Source organism: Hydra vulgaris, chromosome 03 (assembly GCF_038396675.1).
Source record: "Hydra vulgaris chromosome 03, alternate assembly HydraT2T_AEP".
In the NCBI taxonomy this organism is placed as follows: Eukaryota; Metazoa; Cnidaria; class Hydrozoa; order Anthoathecata; family Hydridae; genus Hydra; species Hydra vulgaris.
In genome coordinates this window covers 12,391,057-12,408,835 of record NC_088922.1, presented here as the reverse complement: position 1 = coordinate 12,408,835, position 17,779 = coordinate 12,391,057, and positions in this window count along the sequence as shown.

Genomic DNA, 17,779 nt, shown 5'->3' with positions numbered 1-17,779 from the left:
ACAACACTCAATACCTTTTTTTTTTAATTTTAATTTACCTCCCCAAGGCCGAGAAGACCACTACAGTCGAGGAGGCTACTTTTAATTGTGGTTACAACCCTCTTACAACTCTTTAACACCGAAACACAAATTTTGACGAACAAGGCGCGGAGAAACTTATAAACATATTATGTTGCAATAATTGTAACATAATATGTTTATAACATTATAAAAGTTTTTATCTATTATATTTTTATATTTATTTTTACCATATTTCTGTATGTTTAACATTAAACAATATATACATATATATATATATATATATATATATATATATATATATATATATATATATATATATATATATATATATATATATATATACATATATATATATATATATATATATATATATATATATATATATATATATATATATATATATATATATATATATATATTAGAGCTGTGCGAGACTAGGTTTTTTTAGCTTCGATCGAGTTCGATTGAGATTACAATAAATTCGATCGAGTTTGAGATTATTAAACAAACTAGTGAAAGTATACATTCAATTCATTTAAAAATGCCATCATTAACAAACCATACTTATCCTAATGCTAAAAGTCTACAATTTTTTATTAAAAAAGGTAAGTTCTTCTACATGCATTGATAGAAGACTGCAGCGTTTAATGGAAACGATGTTCCCAGATGTTGAGTTCAGACGCTCTGAACTGACACTGGTCGTTAAGATTGCCAGAAGTGATTAAACAAGCTTAGCAAGACAAGAAAATTGACTTTTATTTTGCCTCCACCATGTCAGTGGACAGCAATTGCGCCCAATTGCCATATCCTTTAAGTATGTCTTCACATCATCATCAAGCGCACTCGTACTTGACACATCATCATCAGCAACATTGTTGTTGGTTGCAGTTGCTGTCATCATGTTATCAAGGGATTCCCACAAGCCTGTTGATTGTGTTTCTAGTGTAGACTCCGTCACTGAGTGCTAAGACTGGTTTTGGTCCTGAACCTGGTAATGTTGGAAGTTCATTGAGTAATTTACGAAGCTTTGATAAAGTGGCCGCCAGCTTCTCAGGTTGCTTGCAGTAAAGTGACTTGTACCTGGGATTAGATATTATTATATTAGATAAGTATGACCATGGTCCGTAATGCAATTGAAGTTAAAGAATGCTTCATGTGGAAATAGGTAATTAAAAATTAGTGCGTGATTGATAATGACAGTGAATGTCGAAAAAAGATTGATAAAACACTGAAATAAATAAGTATTTAATTATTTTTAAAAATAACAGTTACTATTCAATTTCACTGTTTATACTATTTACATCAGAGCAATTACTATGGAAGTTTCTATAAAAAACATCGAAAAACTAATGAAAAGCATGTTAGAGGAACAGAGAAAGTCTATTTTAAAGGAAACAGAAAAACTTCTTAAAGAACAAGAAAGTAACTTTGCAAAAATCACTTGTGCAAATATGAAAATAATAACACAAAGACTAGAAAAAATTGAAAGCGATTTGAACAACGACAAAATAAAAATAAAAGGTATGTTAAAAGATATCAGTGAATTAAAAGAGAGTTTTGATTTCCAAGAGGAGATTTCAATGAAAAGGATATCAGAAACTAACAAACGCATAGACGAAGTTAAAAAATTATACAATGAAAAAACACTGCTTGATTCGAATAACGAATCAAATTTTTTGAAAGATATAAAAAAAAAGTTAATAGATCTCGAAAACCGATCCCGAAGAAACAATTTGCGAATAGATGGTGTTAAAGAACTACCTGATGAATCTTGGGAAGATAGTACAGAAATTGTTAAAAAAATATTTTCTGAAAAACTCCAAATTAATAAAGAAATTATAATCGAAAGAGCGCACAGATCAGGACCAATAAAATTTCAATGATAAAAAGTTAATTCTGCTAAACTCAAAAAAACTACGCGGAACAGGTGTGTTTGTTAACGAAGACTTTGCAAAGGAAACAATGGAAAAGCGTAAAAAACTCTGGGATGAAGTGATTAAATTGAGAAAAGAAGGTAAATACGCAATTCTCAAGTTCGATTCTATTTTTTGTAGAGATCGTAAAAAATAATTTTTTTTTTAAATTTTTTTTTACATACAGTGTTAAGAAAGTTCTTCTAATTTATAACGCAATCAAAATGTCTGTAACAAATAATTTTAAATCGTTTAGTTGTAATTTTTCAGAAATGAGACACTTCGCATCTGATGAAAAATTTGATCCAAATATTAATTATTTCAATGACATTATTATGGATTGTTCTTATTACTATCCTAACAAATTAGAAGAATTTTTTTATAAATATACAAAAAACAATAATTTTGATCAACTAAGAATTCTTCATATAAATATTAGAAGCCTAAACCGCAATTTTGAAAATCTTCTCAATTTGTTACAAGAAACCAACAATTTTTTAAATATAATTTGTTTAACCGAAAGCTGGACAACTGAAAAAGATTTAAATACTACTTCAAATTTTAATCTTCCTTACTTTGATTTAATTTCTCAAGAGAGACTTATCAATAAACGCGGTGGAGGAGTTCTTATTTAGAAAAATATTGCGCATTATGTTAGGAATGATTTAAGTGTTTCTGACGGCGACAAAGAATTTTTAACTATTGAAATTCTAAACGATCAATCACAAAACATTTTACCGAGCTGTTGCTATAGGCCCCCAAATGGTGTGGCCGAGAACATGAGCATGTATTTTAAAGAAAACCTATACAAAATAGGCATTCTTGAAAAAAAAAAGAATTTTATTGTAGGGGATTTCAATATGAATTGCTTCCATTACTTTACGGACATTAAAGTTAAAAATTTTTATGATTCTATTTTTGAAATGGGAGCCATTCCTTTAATAAATCGCCCTACCAGAGTAACTCCTAAATCGGCTACTCTAATTGATAACATTCTAACAACTGATATTTTTAATAGTGACTTAAATAAAGGTATCTTAAAAATAGACATATCTGACCAATTCCCTATCTTTTTTATCATAAACTTGAACTCTAAAATTATGACCAAAACTAACATAAAAGTTAAATTACGCAACTATAACCAAAAAAATGTTGAGCAATTTAAAACACAATTATCATTACTTCATTGGAAGAACATCGACTTTAGTGATAACGCAAATAAAATTTACGATGATTTTTTTAATACATTTTACTCAGTTTATGATGCCAATTTTCATTTACATGAAAAAACATTAAATCAAAAAAACATTAATTCTCCCTGGATTACCAAAGATTTAAAAAAATCATCAAAAGTTAAGCAGAAATTATACATATAATATCTAAAAAATAAATCATTCGCCAATGAGACAATATACAAAGACTACAAAAATCTTTTTGAAAAAGTTCGAAAAAACTTAAAAAAACATTACTATTCTAAAATTCTCAATAAAGCCAAAAATACTTGTAAACACTCCTGGGAAATAATAAAAGAAATTATCGGTAAATCAAAGCCATGCTCAGGTTCCCTGCCACACATGATCAAAGTAGATAATAATAATATAATTAATTCTCAAACAATAGCTCACGAATTTAACAAATTTTTTGTTGAAATTGGCCCTAAACTATCTAAATTAATAATAAATTTCAAGTTTCATAGTACTATCTATTAGCGTTTAAAAATTACTACCATATAAAATTTGCAACCCCCTCAAATTGAGGGGGGTTTAAACTTTATATGGTCATAATTTTTGAACGCTAAAATATTTTAAAATGAAATCTAAAATTTATCGATGAATATAAGTCTGGTTAAGAATAGTACAAAAAATACTTCTTTAACTTGTTGCTCTCACGTTTGGGGCAGGGGGGGGGGCAAAAATTTTGCTGCTTTTTTGTTCCCAGCCTCCAATCATCGCAATTTTTTGCAAACCCTCATTATTTGGCATAAGTATAAACATATAAATGTTTGGAGTTTGCTCCATGGAAGTTACTTATCTCGAACACCAAAAAATTCTTTCTACGCCTATGTATATATATATATATATATATATATATATATATATATATATATATATATATATATATATATATATATATATATATATATACACATTTACATAATCTTTAAAAATCGTATATATATATATATATATACATATATATATATATATATATATATATATATATATATATATATATATATATATATATATATATATATATATATATATATATATAGATCCAGGGGAGGGGATGGGGGTATGCATCACCAGAATCTGAAAGTGCTAAAATATCTTACATATTGAAGACATTTTTTTTAGAAGACACAAATGTGGTACAAATTACAAAAATATTTAAACATCACCCCCCCCCTTAATTCCATCCCCCGCTAAAAAGTTCCCGGATTCGTCACTGAATTCAGCTCTTACAAAAAGTTTGCAGTCGTTCCACATTTTAAAATAGACTTGTAGGACCGCTTTTTTGTTTGCCAGTCTTAAATCAGGAGTTCACAGAAAAAACACAAAAAAATTATTGTTCGATTTGTGTTATTTAGAAAAATATAAGAAAAAAAAACGATTTTGTTTTGGTTTTGTTTTTGTTTTTCTCTATTTGCTACACAACACTCTTAAATGCATTAATTGTGCTTTGATAAAATGCATTTCTCCAAAAGATTATAAAGCAGGACCAGTCAAAGATTTTCGTGGTTGTATTGATGTTTGGGCACAGGCTTCTCTGAAAAATGCAAAGGCTCAATGTAAAAGATTAAAAAAATGCGGCAACCAACTGGAATGTGTCAAAAAAAGTAATACAAACTTAATGGGAATATGTCAACCAAAAGACGGACCAATGTGCGCAAAATATTTTGCTCATATAGAAATGTACTTGACAAAAATGGATGTTCAACTTGTCGGAGTTTTTGTCATGCTTTTCATACTCCTGATGGTACTAAAGCTAATCGATATAATCAATTCAATTTTTTAAACGCAAATCATTCTTGAAAAATGGAATAAAACATTATTATAATCTTGTGCTCAATTAAATTCTAGTGCGCTCTAAAACTACACCACCAATATGTACTCATAACAGCAAGTCTGTATCTATTCAGTATTGAATAGGTCTGTATCTATTCAGTTGCTATTGAATAGGTCTGTATTTATTCAGTAGCTATTGAATAGGTCTTTATCTATTCAATAGCTATAGTTATTAAATACATACAGACTTGATGTTATGTTAAGTTAGTTATAAATTGTTAGTAACATACTGCCAATAATTTTACATTTATGTTTTAGCGAGCAATAAAGCTACCATATGTAACTATCAACATATTGTTTAAAAATCACTAACTAAAAACTCGATAGGTAAATGCGTATATATATGCATAACGCTATAGTGACAAAGTTATGATATGTAGCTATCGATATATTGTAACACCATTGCAATTAAAAAAGTTTTATATTGCAACTAGCTTTAGATTTGTCGGGATGTTAAAGAAGTACATACCTATAACCTGTTTGCTATCGATATATCGTAATAATTCCGCTAGGTTTAACGCAATTAGCTACAATTTTGTCGTTATTGTAGCTAGCTACATTGGTACGATAACTAGCTAGCGATATATCGTAGTAATATCAATAGCTACAAAACTGTGATATTTAGATAGCGACATGTCGTAATAAAATCGAAATGATAATGTGAGAAAAAAAATCGTTATAATTTTAGATATTCGTTAGCTAGTTGCTTGTTCATTTTCAACAGGTGTTTTTATAGCTACTAATTTCATTCTGAATAAAATTTTTGATTTATTTGATATAAATGAAAGATCAAAACAAATGTAAGTTGGGAAATCATAAAGAAAGAGTATATGGTCTAAGCATCTCACAACGGTTGTTGAACTGAGGCCAGATTACAGTATAGCAAGTGAATATCGGGAATATTCATCATTACTGTAAATAAATGTTTATTGCCGAATCAGATTGCAATGATCCTTTAAAATCTAGACATAGATAATTCATTGTACATATCAACTGAATTAATTCATTGGGAGTTGTAGATCGTTTTTGTAAATAGGTATAAGCCATTAAAAGGAAAAGGTACAAATCCTAAAAATTTTCAGTATCTGCTTTTTTGTTGTAATAATCAACGTAATAAACAAGAATATTTATTAAAGGTATTAAAATATCAAAAAATAAGAAGAAGAATATTTATCGAAAGAACTAAAATATCGCAAGCAACTAGCTAGCCATATTTGTAACAATAAATACATCAATTTGACTACAAAGATCGTTAACTAAATAAGCTAGCAACTAGCTAGCGACAACTCGTAACGATAAAGACAGCAATACGGTGACGAGGATCACTAGTTAGAAAAGCAAGCGACTAGCTTGCAAAAACTTTTTTAATCGTTATATTTATACTATATATTTTTATACTACACTATTATTATTATTGTTTATTTATTTCATTACTTTAGTAATAAAATAAATTTCGTAATTCAACTCTAGACAACACGCGTTATTAAAATTAGGGTTGTTCAAGGAAAGTTGAGTTTTCAATTATAAAAAACATTTTAGAAGTTCAATTTTTGTTTCGGTTACTTTGAAACAGTTTTAAATTAATTAATTTTTACACCAAAATAAATTTTTTTTTTCGAAATTCATGATTCTCCATCAAAACATAGTTAAGTCATTAAAATCCTAAAATATGGTACCTAAATATTTTTTCACTTTGGGTTCGTCCATAAATTACGTAACGCAAAATTTCGCAATAAACAAAACAAAACAAAATAAAATGTAAACCCTCGCAGAGGGTTTAACAAAAGGATTAAAATAGCCTATCCAAGTTTTATAAAAATATCCGCGTAAAAGAGCTTAATATCTACTATTTCTGTTTTTTAAAAATATTTTGTGTTGCGTAATTTATGGACAATCCCTTTAGAAATTTTTTAAGTTAGGTCGAAAATTTTTGTATTATCTAAATTCTGAAATGTCACCAAAAGAATTATTGCCGCAATTCTAAAATTTGTACCGAACTTGAAAATAACCGACACAAATTTTCAATAAACAATACAGCTTTAGTGTGCTCAACTATGGAAAAAGATTTAGGTGTGTACGTTTCTGACGATTTAGGATGGAAACACTATGTAATAAAGCAAATCAATAAACAGTAAATAAAGCAAATCAAAAGCTTGGTCAGGTCAAACACACTTTTATATTCTTAGATGAAAAAATAACGAAACTCTTGTTTATAGCCTTAGTTCGTCCACATTTAGAATATGCAGCTCCCATCTGGAATCCTTATTGACAGTATGATAAAGATAAACTAGAGAGTGTTCAACAGAGAACTACTAGAATAGAAAGTTTACGAGGATATAGCTATGAAGAGAGATTAAAAAAGTTGGGTTTACTATCGCTGGAGAATAGAAGAAGAAGAGGTGATATGATACAAATGTTTAAATATTTGAAAGGATACGATATCATAAACTTTCACATAAAACCCGAAATGCTAGACGAAGACCATAAAACTAAAGGCCATATACGACAATATACGAGAAATATAAGGAAACACGAATTTGGAAAAAAAAAGAATAACCATGGTGGTGAAGTTTCTTAACTATAAAGATAGAGAAATCGTGTTAAATAAAAAAAAAAACGAAAACTATGGAACAAAAAATATATATAAACGAAGACTATAGCAATAAAACAATCGAAAAAAGACGACTTCTATTTTAAATATAGTCATCTATATTTTAAATATAGTCATTCTAAATGTAGTCATTATAGTCATGTATAGTCATTATAATCATAGTCGTTATAGTCAATACATATTTATACAGTCGTTACATCGTTACATATTCAATACATGTATATACAGTCGTTACATCGTTACATAGTCAATACATATATATACAGTCGTTACATCGTTACATTGTCAATACATATATATACAGTCGTTACATAATCAATACAATATACAGTCGTTATAGTCAAATATATGACGCATAGTCATTATAGCCATATGACATATATAATGACATATGACATATATAATGACATTTGACATATATAATGACATATATAATGACATATGAAAAATATAATGACATATAGTCATTGTAGTCAAATATAGTTATATAAAATATAGTCCTATTTTAAATATAGTCCTATTTTAAATATAGTCATTAAAAATAGATACTCGAAATAATACTCGAAGTTTTTTGTAAATAGTATTTACAAAAGCAAAAGAACTTCGAGCTGAGGGTAAGTTTGAAAAGTTATCTATACCAAACTTGTAACCTCAGAAGTGCCTCAGAAGTATAAGAAATTCTTTTAAATCTTATTTAACACACAAAAAATGATTACGACAAAAAATATAAAATGGATGACTATGAATCACTTATTTTTAACTTTAGAAACAAATACATTTGATCTGATGAAAACACAGATCCAGATATTAATTATTTTAATGCTAGTGAGTTAAAAGAATTTCTTTCTAAAAATGACGATGAAAACAAACAAAAATCAGAATTGATTCCATAAATATAAGAAGTATAAAAAAAATTTTGAAAACCTTCGACATTTTATAGAAGAAACCAAAAACTATTTTAATATTATTTGCTCAACGGAAACTTGGAGCTCACAAAATGAGCTTATTAATAACTAGTTTTAAAAACAATATTAGAAAGACAATTGAATAAACGCGGTGGAGGAATTCTGATTTACATAAAACAAAATATCGCGCATTACATTACGAATGATTTGTGCGTTTCCGATGGCGATATAGAAATCGTTACAATTGAAATTTTAAACTATAAAAGCGAAAAATTAAAAAGCAAAACCATTCTACTAAGCTGTTGTTGTAGACCACCTGGTGGTGCATCAGAAAATTTAAGAAAGAAAAGAAAAAAACGTTGTAATTAGTGATTTAAGTATGGATTGCTTATGATATAGTGAAAAAGATAAAAGAAAAAATTTTTATATTGAAATATTTGTATCAGGAACAATATCGCTTATCAACCGACCTACTTGAATAGCAGAAAACTCAACTACCCTATTAAACAATATCTTAACAACAGATGTATATGATAATGACATGCAAAAAGGCATTGTAAAATCAGATATAATCAGACCATTTTTCCATTTTTCTAACAATTAACTTGACTTCAACTTTTAACACTAATTAAAGCCAAACTATAAGAAACGTTTAAATTTAGAAACGTTTAAATATCAATTATCATTGTTAATATATAAAGGGAAGCATATAAATTTTAATGAGGACATAAATGTAATCTATAATAAGTTCTTTAATACGTTCTCTTCGGTGTAAGATGCAAATTTTGCCGTCTCCGAAATAACCTTAAAACCATTGACCTTAAATAGTCCTTGGATTACCAAGGGTCTTAAAAAATCTTCAAAAATTAAACAAAAATTGTAAATAAAATATCTAAAAACAAAATCTCATGCCAATTTACACATATATAAAAACTACGAAACTCTATTTAAAAAAATTCCTAAAAACCTGAAAAAAAAAGAATGCTCTGCTTAAGCGGAGAAACAGTTACAGTGACATTAAACCTTCAAAGACACAATTTTTTTATTCAATATTATGTATATTAACCTATATATTAGCTATAACAATATATTCATTAATGTTAAAAAAAACAAACTCAGGAAAATATAAACAATGTTTTTTAAACAGTGTTATTAAGTAAACTTAATATTTTATTATACTGATGTATTGAATTTTAAACATAGTTTATAAACATAGGTTGAATTTGAAGGTTTAATTTTGTTGGTTTGTAACAGGTAATTTTGATTTTAGATGGCGATAGAGTTCAAAAAATTAAAATTTTTATTTCACAAACTTTTATTAAGTATAAGTTGTAAATGTTGTATAAACTACAAAAATATAGTTTTGAATAATTAGTATATATAAATAAACTAATAACAACCTAACAAAAACTATGCCAGACAGAAAGAAATGTTTTGTTACTTCTTTGTTTAATGAGGCACCTGTAGAACCTGCTGGTTTTAAAACTCAACAAGTTGTTGCAAATTTTGCAGCCTAAAACTAGCAAAAAATTGCACTCGAATGGCCTTTCAATTAAAACCTAAAAAAAAGGGAGGCGTGAAGAGTACTAATGTACGAGGGTAAAATCGAGTTTATCGTTAAATATACTCAATAATATCACTATATTCTATTAAACAAAAAAAAAACATGTTTTAATATTGTCATGTTTTAAAAACATGGTTTAACATTTTTGTCACAAAAATCGTGTATAAGTCAAAGAATGAGTTTAATTGAATTTTATTAAATATAAATCTACATAAACAAAAGAGATGCTCTACATGTTTCTAGGTTTTTTCTCTGGAAAATCTTGCAAACTAGTTTGCAAATCCAACTGTCTTGCTTCTTGACTTTCAACTGACAACTAAACTGTTTCAACTGACAACTGTTTATTTTATCCTGAGTTATTGTTGATCTCAAACTTTTATAAATTTTAAAATGATTTCCCATCTGAAAGAGTTTTTGGTGGTTCTTTCTTAACTAAATAGTCTCTTATTTTTTGACTAATTATCTCGGGCCAAGTAGAAGGATCATCTGTTATATTCGGTTTTTCATTATAAAATTTTTTTACTCTTAGTCGTATTGAGTTGAATTGTTTCCACTGAAATGTTTAGTTCAAGACTCTTTAATTGGGTACCTTGTTTAACATCTTTCACAGTATTTTCTTCTACATCTACGTCATTGGTTTTATTTTCTAGTGTCATTGATTTTATTTTTATCTTTATCATAATTTTCTTTTTATCTTTTTCATCTTTGTCGTTGTTTTTGTTTTCATTATTTTCTTTTTCATCTTTATTATTATTTTCTTCTGAATTTTTTTCGGTTTTTCCACCTGATTCTTTGTCAGCATTACTTATTTTTAAGTATTTTTTATTTTCTTTCGCTTCTAAATCTTCACTTCTAATAAGACGGCAAACAATCACAATTGGAGTTGGAAGTTACTGGAAGAGAAAAGATAAAGTCTATAGAATAAAATAACGATTGACAGACAATTTAAAATATTGCAAATTATATGAATCAGGAAAATAAGATGAAGGAAGAAAATTCCAAAGAATTGATGTTCGAGGAAAAAAACTGAACGAATAAAAATTTTTAAAACACTTAGAAAAAACCACATTAAAAGGATGAAACTTAATAAAATAACGAGTAACAGAAAAATGAATTTTAGTGGATGGCACAGAGCGCTTGCACTTTAGAGTAGTGGCAATTGAAGTATTTATAGAAAAGAGAAAGAGAAATAACATTACAACGATGAGATAATCGTTAGAGGTTGGCTGCAAGAGCAGGTTCAACTATGTTTACAATGCGCTTTTGCACCTTGTCTAAAAAAGAAAGGGCATCATTGGAAGATTCGCCCCAGATATGGCAACAGTATTTCATGCAAAAACGAATTTTTGATTTTAGAGATAAAGAATAGAATCCGTAGTAAGAAAGTAGCAAACACGATAAAAAGATGTAAACTTAGCAGATGCTAATTTTGCAATCAATTTGATATATGGTTTCCATGAAGGATCAGAAGTAAGAGTTACTCCTAGAAGATGAACGGTAGATGACTCATCGAGTACATACCCATTCATAAATATAGAAAGATCTAAATTATTGCGATTAAAAGCAGCGGAAAAAATTGAGCTTTATCTGAATTAAAGTTCACCAGCCGCTGAGAGCCCCATGCTGTAGCAGAAGTGAGATCCTTTTTAAACTCAAATGTTATAAGTAATCAGAGAAACTTTTTATCAAGACAAGAATAAATGGTAGTATCATCAGCGAACAATTCCACCATAGATGTGAGAATATCTGGAAAATCATTAAGGTAAAATAAAAAGAGTAAAGGATTTTGGATAGAACCATTAGGAACCCCTAAAGTGACAGGATATGAAGAGGAGTGCTGTCCATCGAGGAAATCAATTTTAATACTACGATTAGTAAGGAAGGATTCATTAATCTTAAAGATGTTACCTGATACACGGTAAGAAGAAAACTTATGGAAAAGACCAGCATGTCAAACTTTATCAAAATCTTTAGAAATGTCAAGAACGATAGCCTTGGCCTCTCCACATTTATCTAATGCACGATAAAACCTATTGGTTATTACTGTTAGCAAATTAGCTGTAAAATGAGAAGGTCAAAATCCATAATGATGATCAAAAAGTAAGTTATTAGATTCATAATAAAAGATTAAGTGTTTGTTAATTAGAGACTCAAAAACCTTGCTCATGATAGGAAAAAGACTAATCGGATGGTAGTTAGACGAGTAAAATCGCTCTCCAGAGTTTTTGCAAATAGGTATAACAGGTGCCGCTTTTCAGCCGACTGGAAAACAAGACTCTGATAAGCACTTGTTGAATAGTTTTGAAAGTATAAACAACAGTTCCAAAAAACACTTTTGCAAGACTATAACAGTTATGTTATCCGGACCACAAACTGTAGTAGAGTCTAAGAAGAAAATTACTTTAGACACAGTAGCTGGAGTTAAACGAATGTCAAGCAATGGATCAACCTGTTCGTCAGCTATATCAGGTAGAGCGCAACTAGTAGAATCAAGAAATGATATTGATCAAAAAATTCTTAGCAAACTATTTAGCTTTGTCTTTAGGTGAGGTGATATAATCTGAACCATACAAGAGAGTTAGAGCAACAGATTTGCTCTTTTTATAGGTATTGTTAAAGATTCTCCTGAAGTAACGAGAGCCTAATTTTTTAGATGAAATACGAGATTTCGTGACCTAAGAATGGCGGGTTTTGGCATTAGACAAAACTTTTTTAAAACAGTTTCAAGAAATAATAAGCAGACGTAAGTTTTCTAGAGAACTGTTTTGCTGCTAGGTATGGAAGTAAAGGTTTCGATTAGAAATTACAGCAGCACAATGCGAGGAAAACACGGAGAATAGTGAGGCTTAACTTGGAATTGTCAAGAGGAATTAAAAGATTCCATGCCAGCTTGAATCCTAGAAGTTACGTAAGAAGAACATTTGTCAGTAGGAAGAAAAACGATTTCTACTCAAGGGCCATTACGAAGATAATCACGGAAAGAGTCATAGGCAGCTTTAAGGTAGTTGTGAGAGGTACAATGATAAGGGGATTCTGATGTTGAAGAAGAGTGAGATAACAGTTTTAGAGAGATTTAACCGTGATTAGAAGCAACTTAGGGTGAATATGGAAAAACTGAGGACTTAGTAGGATCAGAAACAAGGTATAAGTTGAGTAGAGAAGGTAAATAATGTCTGGAAAACTTGTGAGCCTTAACGCCTGCAGAGTCACTGACACTAGAGCCAAGTTATTCAGTGTGATAAGCAATAAAGTTACCAACAACAATGATATTGGCTGAAGGATAAAGAGTAAGAACAAATCTAGTTTCTAGATTTGAATCCACATTTTTGAACTCTTACGAATGTAAATGGCCGGGCCTCAGAATAGGCAGAAAAATGAGCAATCTGATTCGCTGATTTTGAAAGAGAGGCAAGTGCGATTTTGTTAAAAAATATAATTAAAATCAAAACAAACAGTTTTTTGAAATAAATTTCAAAGTAATGATATACTAAGTTTATGAATACAAGTCATGTGTTACTATCAACACAGGAAATTCATTTTATTTTAGTCCTCTTCAGAGTATTTAAAATGTATCAAAATCTATTTGTACAAGAGATTTTTCACTCGTAAAAATTTCAATAAAGTTTATCTTGCTGATAAAAATTTTATCTATTGTTAATTTTAAGAAATGAAAAAAAAAATGTGTTGAAGTAAATTTGAAAAAATTTACAAATGTGTTTCTTTTAAAATATGCTCTTGGCCTTAAAGCATTCTCAAATACATAGTTAAGTATGTTGTACGAAACTAATAGTAAAGCACTTTTGCATACAAAGTTTATATGCAGTTTTACGTAACTACTGGTGAAGAACTTTATTTATAAACTGATTTACATGTTTATTATAAAGAGTTGAAAATTAGAGTTTTTTAAAAAAGAAAATTTGTTCTGATTGTAAACCTAGCTTACATGTTCCATGTCAATATATGAGCTCTGAGGAGATTTTGTTTTCATGCTTTGTTTCAACCATAGTTTAGAGGTGGCTGATATATTTTTTTATTGCGTAACTTTAATAAAACATCGTGTTAAACCATTGAAAAAATTTTTTTAATTTTGGCAGGCTACATTAAGTTATAAAAAATTTAAAAATTTAACAGAAGAAGTGATATTTATGTTTGTCTACAGAACAGTAATTTTTGATTTATGGCATAAATAAAAGTGGATTATGGCATTTTTTGTATTGTATTAATTGAAAAAAAAAGATTTAAAAAACTAAACTAAGTGGTTAAAATCAAACATATTAATGAAAAAAGAGTAATAAAAAAAAGAAAAGAAAATTATTAAAAAAAAAAGATCAAAATAAGTTGTCATGCTATGAATATTTTTGCTATTATAAAATGTGTTTTGTATGTATAAACTCTTGAAATATTTCACTTGAATTTGCATGTGTGCAATTTTGCAAGATTTCTAAATGTGTTTCTCATCAATTATAATGTCCGTGTTCTATAAAGCATGCTCAATACAAAGTTTATATGCAATTGCACCAGACTACTGGTAAAGTACTTAAAAATGCAAAGTATAAACTTTAAGCTGAGGCATAAATTTTTCTAAGCTCGTTACTGCATCTTTATACCAACTTGTTAATTATAAGCAGTTTAACATTTAAAATTTTGAAAAAAGAAAATTTTTACAGATGTTATGCCAAACTTGCCTACATGTTCCATAAAAATCTACGAACCCTGAAGAAGTTACTGTTCAACCTAAATTTTGAGAAGGCTGATAAGGCGTACATCAATATTTTTCTTTATATATATTATATAGGATGAAAATTGGGTATTAATCTAATGGAAATAATTTGAATAGTAAATTGGATAATAATCTATTGGAAAATTTAACAAAAAAAGTGATATTTGTTTTTTCACTGAACATTAAAACCTTACTGATTATTAAAGTCAACAAATTTAACCAAATAAAGGTGAATTATGGCAATTTTTGTAATAAAAATAACTTCATCAAAATTAACTTTTACATTTGAAGAAGCAAGTTTTTTACACTTAGTTTTTCATAAAGGTGTGGTAAGTTGAGAGTTATAGCTTTTTGTAATCAGTTTACTATATCAAAATACACTTGTGGACATCAGGTTATAGATTTTTTCTAATAGCTTATTATGCTACAATGCTTTGTGATCTTTTATTACTATACATTACCAAAGGATATCTAAATTCGCTCTTGCTTACAATTGCTTTTAATTTAAGAGTGTTGCAAATCATCTGGGCTAGCTATAACAACCAATAAGCAATATTCTCAAACTATTTTAGTGTTGTATATAATTTATATATGGGAGTAATAAGTGTAAAGTTCTAAAAAGAAATTAAGCTATTTTTTCAAAATACTTTTTTTGCTAAATGATTTGATAAATGGGAACTTAATTTGAAAAAAAATATACCAAGTTAATAATAGTCTATTGATATTAGTAGGTAAATTTTAAAACTTTTTTTAAAAAATCTATCGTATGAGAATCACAGCATAGTCAAGTTTTACCATCTGGTTAATAGTTTGTTACAATGGTTGTCTTTTTTATATCTTAGAATTATAAAAACAATTAGAAAAAAAAACTAATTTTTTTAAATCTTTATTTTTAAGAAAAAATTCTGAAAATCACGTATGTTTTGAGTTGTGAGTTTGTATAAGTATTTGTACTATATTGCACAAAATTGGATAGAAAAATCATAATTTGTTTTACTATTATTATTTGGTTTTTTATGAAATTACTCAAATTCACTTTTATTATTCAATACGCTTTTTGACATTTGTTTTGATTTAAACACACGCGCAAAAGCCTCTCTTTTAAAATCAGCGAATCAGATTGCGCATATCTCTGCCTATTCTGAGTAAGTATAGGGTTTCAAAATATGCGGCCGGGCAAGGCATTTGACTATTGAAGTCTTTACGAATTAAAGAAAGATAACTATTAACACTAAGATCACTAGATGAGACAACCGAAGTCAAATTAGTCTCACAAAGAGCAAGTAGGTTTAGTGAACTTTGCAAGAGATAAGACTCAACAGAAGAAAAGTTACTTCGAAAACCATGAATATTAGTGAAAGATTTAGAGAACTTGGTGATGTTTTTATGACAAAAACTATAAAACTTCAAAAACTTTTTTGAGTTTTATAGTTTTTGGTACTTAAGTGATTTTTAAATTTGTTAAAGAAATTGACTCAAAGCACAGATAGCATTCAGTACACTATTTAATAACCCAAGCATTTTCCACATTACTATTAACAAACCCTGAGCCGCATCAAAGGGCTCCAAATGTGGCTTCGACAATGCACATCAAAAGTAGAAACAGAGACACCATCCATGCACAACATGGCACTGTTAGTACTCTGGTATTTTACAGCTGTTGATGGAATCAGCCTTTCTGAGAGCTACTAAAGAATTTTGGAAACCTGACTGCTAGCAGGCCTCAGAACCATAAAACTGAGTTTTAGATCTTTACCCTCATTAGGAGATAATAGAATGAGTTGCCTAATCATAAAAACAAAGACACAAGCAAAACCCATGCATTGAGTCAAGAAGATCCGGTATTCGACATCTTATAATTCGAAATCCTAAACTAATGTATTATAATTACATCTGAGCCTTAAATCTTTGCTTAGGACGCCTTCTACAAGAGAGTAGCCGGATGCATAGAGTCTGACATAAAGTCTGCCTAAGATAAGTATTTTTATCGAGACACCATTTCTAGCCTATACTCAACCAAGAGTCTCAAGGCAGGGGGTGTTTTAAGTTGGAGTTGGCTTCTCCTTGCCTTTGCTTAAAAAAGCGTATCCTATAAGGCAGCAGGATATTAAGCAGGTTGTATTTGTTCAATTGTTTTTATGTATTCAAAGCATCTTTGAGTTTTTCAATTTCAGCTTGTTTTTTCGGAGTTATGAATAACCGCTATATTAACAGTCGCTTGGGGAATGGAAGTAAACACCTGCTAAGATAACTGGCATCCAGAGTAAATAGTTTATAAACTATAACTGTTTAAAACTTAAAAACTGATTATTTCGAAATGAAAATATCGGACTACTACTGTTCTTCTTTTCACCAATTCAATTTAGAGCTCAAATTTCAAAAATATGATGCAGAATCATAAACTACTCAAGAATTTAGTTTAGACAATCTTACTGTACAGAGTTTAGATGAAAACATATCAAGTACCGAAGAATCCGTTTTGGACTTCTTAATCGGTAACCTTACTGAACAGAAAATTCAAGATGCCGAACCAAATGTTTAAAAAACAACTATTTAAAAGTTTGTATTGACCACTAACGGATCCAGGGGCTTGTGAGTATGCATTTCCTCGCCCCCCAGAATTAATTTTTTACTTAATTTAAAGGCCTTTTTGTCAATTTAAAGGAGATTATTTTTTTAAAGGTCTGGTATCAACCCCCCCCCCCCTAAATCAATCATTTCTGGATCCGACACTGGTATTTAATTAAATTGACTGTTAAGATTATGTCAAAATATAAGTAACCTATAAATAAAAATTTAAAAAAAAAAATATTATTTGAAAAAAACAAAAATTAGTCCCTATATTTAAAATATAGCATTTTGTTTCTAAATCCAGCAAAAATACTAAAACACAGGATAAAGTCCTAGGGAATAGGTTTTTATATCTAAAAAACGTTCTTTAAGAACGTAACAAACCTTTAGATAAACAGGGAAGCAA